Genomic DNA, 6,000 nt, shown 5'->3' on the forward strand with positions numbered 1-6,000 from the left:
GGAAGGAGGCAAGGAAGCGGTACCTGTTTCTAATGGACAGCTGGCTAATCACGGTTTGTCTGATTCTAAACCTGTCACTGTTGTTCCAGATACCTGTGTACATGATGTGAAAAATGAACGTAACTGTGATGTTAATGTTGTACCAGATGTTGCTAATAGCTTTCATGCTGAATCTCACAGTGCTAAAAATGATGTATGTTTAAATGTGACAGTCTCTAATCTAAGAGGTAACAGTCTTGTTTTGCCTGGGTCATATCCGTCCAGGGCAGTGGAAGCAGGCCAGGTGTCAGAGCAGGCAGCTGGGGGCCTAGACCTCCCCTCCTGCTATGACAGCCAGAGTGCTCCACCATTGTCTGCTGTTAACAAACAGCTGGTGGAGACAGGCCGTTCCTTCCCTGTCTCACCCTTGCAGGTCTTCCCCTTGCAGAAGCAACCCAGTGCAAAACTGCCCACAGGTCCACCCTCTATCCTTCCTGGAGAAGGGGCAAGCCTCGCCACCCAGGTAAAGGCTAATTCGTTTTTTAAAATGTACTCTAATGTCCACCTAGGTTGTGCTGACCAAAATGTTGTGCCAAGGTGTAGTCAGTTAGAGCAGGGGTATGCCACGCTGCTTCCAGATTCGCAGGCTGACACCCGAGAGTCAGGAAGTGACCCGGATGTCAGCCAGCGACTCTCTCCCTTACAGGAAGCGCTACGCAAACCCAGCCAGGCCTTTAGCGGTAAGCCTGTTGGTGTGCATCGCACCGTCTGCAAAGCGGACACTGGGACACACCGGACCATGAGGCCTTATGCTTCTGGTGAGTTGTCTAACGGGCAGTCAGATAAGAAGTCGAGAACCCGTTCAGTAGCTAAGCGCCGCGTAGAGCGGGTCATGCAGACCCACTCTGTGCGTCCGTCTGGTAGGGGAGAGATGTGACGAATATTACGAAAGTCGTGCGCGTAAGCGCCATCGACTTTCGCATGGTCGTGCACAGTTCCTGTCAGTCTTGGGTAAATGCACAATAGATGTCAATTTCCCTCTCTCTTACTGAGTACAGTAACCTCCCCCACATCCTGTGTCAGGAAAGAATTTCACAAGTAGCCAGACCACCTGGGGAGCAGCATTTGGTACATAGCTCATCTTTCCCCAAAAGGAAAACCAGCTCAAACTGGTTGAGATTCAAAATTTCCCTCCAAGCGTATAGCTTCACACAAAGGGAACGTTAACTTATTAATAATTCAAAATAGGTTTGTCACAGCAAGACCAAAATTACATTTCCTGATACCTAGGAAACAGGTCTATAATTCACATGAATTATCCTTCTCTAGCTATCAGGAATCAATTGAGAAACCGCTTTATCCGGCATGCGTAGAGCAAATTCGTTAGACTAGGCGTGTATAGTCTCATTTAATACAGAGTCGCATGCTGCTTATGAATATGGTCTCGGATCTGCGATGCACCCATCTGGGGCGGAATTACACAAATTATTAATAATTGGTACATTCCTTGCTCCAAGTCTGTGGGTGGTAACCTGACTTGCCAGGAGGTAACCCTGCCTCCAACACACCTACTTTCCAGGTAGTGACCGCCCCAAAACTCTGGTCAGTAAAAAGCGTTTGCAAGGAACTCCACCCAGTTCTTCAATTTACATCGACTAGGGAAGTCCAGACATGTGCTCACGGAAGAACCGGGCGCATGTTGTGTACAAAGGACTTTTAAGCTGAATGCCTACGTTTAAACTGGACTATTTTCTTCATGATTCAAATGGACTGCTCAGCTAACTAAGTAAGAACTTTCTGTTTTATTCCTTTTATTTTTAAGCTCTGTGTTTTATATGTTAATAGGTGTATATAACTGTATGTAATGCATTTGTGTTATTAAACGTTTAAAAATCGTTTAGCGGTTATGACCTGTTGCTGAACATACACAATCGTACCTATTCTCCTGAACTCGCTACCCTGTGTTTAATAGAAGCATACACCTTTATAACCCGTATGCGAGAACCCGGCCCAGACATAACGATCTGGCCCAGATTCTTGCATACTGCTAGGGGTTACTAAAGTGTTCTCGAAGTCCTAGTAAAATTACAGTAGCGGGCTGTGTAACTCGCTTGGTGGCAGATCTTTGAATTGTATATGTGTGTGGAGTGATTCGGTTGGTATCAGAACGCTCCCTTCGCGAGTCAGTTCATCAAATTGCGAATGCGGGTTACCCTTCGTGATGAACAAATGACCGTGTAAGAGGATTTCTGACGCTGATCGATTTACCCCACCCGCAGACCGGCTCGCGGTCTGTGACAGTAATGCATTACATACAGTTATATACACCTATTAACATATAAAACACAGAGCTTAAAAATAAAAGGAATAAAACAGAAAGTTCTTACTTAGTTAGCTGAGCAGTCCATTTGAATCATGAAGAAAATAGTCCAGTTTAAACGTAGGCATTCAGCTTAAAAGTCCTTTGTACACAACATGCGCCCGGTTCTTCCGTGAGCACATGTCTGGACTTCCCTAGTCGATGTAAATTGAAGAACTGGGTGGAGTTCCTTGCAAACGCTTTTTACTGACCAGAGTTTTGGGGCGGTCACTACCTGGAAAGTAGGTGTGTTGGAGGCAGGGTTACCTCCTGGCAAGTCAGGTTACCACCCACAGACTTGGAGCAAGGAATGTACCAATTATTAATAATTTGTGTAATTCCGCCCCAGATGGGTGCATCGCAGATCCGAGACCATATTCATAAGCAGCATGCGACTCTGTATTAAATGAGACTATACACGCCTAGTCTAACGAATTTGCTCTACGCATGCCGGATAAAGCGGTTTCTCAATTGATTCCTGATAGCTAGAGAAGGATAATTCATGTGAATTATAGACCTGTTTCCTAGGTATCAGGAAATGTAATTTTGGTCTTGCTGTGACAAACCTATTTTGAATTATTAATAAGTTAACGTTCCCTTTGTGTGAAGCTATACGCTTGGAGGGAAATTTTGAATCTCAACCAGTTTGAGCTGGTTTTCCTTTTGGGGAAAGATGAGCTATGTACCAAATGCTGCTCCCCAGGTGGTCTGGCTACTTGTGAAATTCTTTCCTGACACAGGATGTGGGGGAGGTTACTGTACTCAGTAAGAGAGAGGGAAATTGACATCTATTGTGCATTTACCCAAGACTGACAGGAACTGTGCACGACCATGCGAAAGTCGATGGCGCTTACGCGCACGACTTTCGTAATATTCGTCACAGGACACACTTAGCAGTCGTCTTGACACACTCACCACCTCGGTGGAAAATCTCATCAGAGTGATGGACGGTCAGCAGGCCCAGATCTCTGCTTTATCTGGGTCACTACAAGTCCTTCAGACGACTTTAAATTCAGTGTGATCCCCTCCAGTCACAGACTTAAGAATGTCTGTACCCGAAAAGTTTTATGGCCATAGATCTGACTTTCAGAATTTTAAGAATCGTGTAATGTCATATTTTGAACTGAGGCCTAACCTGTCAGGAACAGAGGCACAGAGAATTATCTTTATTAAGACCTTACTCTCAGGGGATGCTCAGACCTGGGCGTATAATTTAGCGTCAGGGCATGAAGCACTCAGGTCAGTTGAGGAGTTTTTTAAGTCCATGGCCATAATTTATGATGATCCAGACATTGCCTCTACAGCTGAACGGAAGTTAAAGACCTTGCGTCAAGGCAAGGATCCAGTGGAGGTTTATGCAGCTGAGTTCAGGAAGAGGTCGGTGTCGGCTAGGTGGGGGGCTTTTGCGTTGCTGGATTGTTTTCTATCAGGGTTGTCAGACGCAGTCTCTGAATTGATGTTGGGATACCCTGAACCGAAAACCATTGAGGAAGCAATCTCTTTGGCAGTACGGGTTGATCGTCGGGTACGATATCAAAAACAAACCCGTGGTAAGGACAGGATCAGATATGTCTCCTATGCCACTCCTCCGCCTGCCTCACCGCCACCTGAGCCAATGCAAATAGGTCAGTCTAAATTGACGCGGTCAGAGAGAAATTGCAGGAAGACAGAACAGCTCTGTTTATACTGTGCAGAGGAGGGTCATAGAGTGCAGAATTGTCCCAGGAAGTCGGGAAACGCTGCCGCCTAGGAGTAGTCAGAGGTAATACCTTAGGCGCGCAGTCTTTACCTCTACATAACAATCGTCTGCTACTTCCCTGTTCTGTCACATGGGAAGATCAGACTGTCTCCACTGAAGCTTTCATTGATTTCGGTTCAGCAGCTAATTTTATAGATTACGAGTTTGCTAAAAAATTGGGAATACCCATGCTCTCCTTGGATCAACCGATCCTGGTCACTGCTGTAGATGACTCTCCTCTGCAGAGTAGACACCCCTTATCCCGTACTCCAAGTTTTCAACTCAGTGTGGGGGTATTACATGGGGAGAATCTTCAATTTCTGGTTTTGCATATGGCAACCTCTACCATCATTCTTGGCATGCCCTGGTTACAAATTCACTCACCTCAGATAGACTGGGTTTCAGGTCAGCTAACGAGCTGGTCATCCCATTGTTATCATCATTGTTTAGCGAAAGTAACCTTGGGTAATACCAACATTCAGGTTGAAGGTGTACCGAGACAATACGCAGAATTTGCTGACGTCTTCTGTCCTAAGTCAGCGGACAAACTTCCCCCCCATCGTGCCTTCGATTGTCCCATCGATCTGAGATCGGGTTGAATGCCGTCCAGAGGTCATCTTTATAACCTTAAAAACAATAATGGTGCACAAGCCAGCCTGGGGCCCCAGGAACTCTCACTGCCCGGGGCCCCAGAACCAGCATGCAACACCATATGTGAGCGCAGCCAAGCCCTGGATCTGCCACACCCAGGAGCTTGTCCCCAACTGCTCTAAGACTTACCAAACACACAGGAGATACTCACTTCCCAAACAGTTCTCTGCTGCTTATATAAAGCCTGCAGGCTGCTTGTAAGCCAATCAAGAAGTGCACATACACATGACACCTAGTCTGCAGTGATTAATTCAAACAGAAGCTGAGCTACTCAGCTAGTAATTGGAGAGGGTTTCAGTTGCATATAGACAATGGCCACATGGCCAGCAGGGGGCACCAGCGTGCAGGACACACCCTCCCATCTGCCCCCCTCCCAACTAAACTGCATGGGAATCTACAATAAAATTAAAAACAATAATGGTGCACAAGCCAGCCTGGGGCCCCAGGAACTCTCACTGCCCGGGGCCCCAGAACCAGCATGCAACACCATATGTGAGCGCAGCCAAGCCCTGGATCTGCCACACCCAGGAGCTTGTCCCCAACTGCTCTAAGACTTACCAAACACACAGGAGATACTCACTTCCCAAACAGTTCTCTGCTGCTTATATAAAGCCTGCAGGCTGCTTGTAAGCCAATCAAGAAGTGCACATACACATGACACCTAGTCTGCAGTGATTAATTCAAACAGAAGCTGAGCTACTCAGCTAGTAATTGGAGAGGGTTTCAGTTGCATATAGACAATGGCCACATGGCCAGCAGGGGGCACCAGCGTGCAGGACACACCCTCCCATCTGCCCCCCTCCCAACTAAACTGCATGGGAATCTACAATAAAATTAAAAACAATAATGGTGCACAAGCCAGCCTGGGGCCCCAGGAACTCTCACTGCCCGGGGCCCCAGAACCAGCATGCAACACCATATGTGAGCGCAGCCAAGCCCTGGATCTGCCACACCCAGGAGCTTGTCCCCAACTGCTCTAAGACTTACCAAACACACAGGAGATACTCACTTCCTGGGTGTGGCAGATCCAGGGCTTGGCTGCGCTCACATATGGTGTTGCATGCTGGTTCTGGGGCCCCGGGCAGTGAGAGTTCCTGGGGCCCCAGGCTGGCTTGTGCACCATTATTGTTTTTAATTTTATTGTAGATTCCCATGCAGTTTAGTTGGGAGGGGGGCAGATGGGAGGGTGTGTCCTGCACGCTGGTGCCCCCTGCTGGCCATGTGGCCATTGTCTATATGCAACTGAAACCCTCTCCAATTACTAGCTGAGTAG

This window comes from Hyperolius riggenbachi, chromosome 3 (genome assembly GCF_040937935.1).
Source record: "Hyperolius riggenbachi isolate aHypRig1 chromosome 3, aHypRig1.pri, whole genome shotgun sequence".
Lineage (NCBI taxonomy): Eukaryota > Metazoa > Chordata > Amphibia > Anura > Hyperoliidae > Hyperolius > Hyperolius riggenbachi.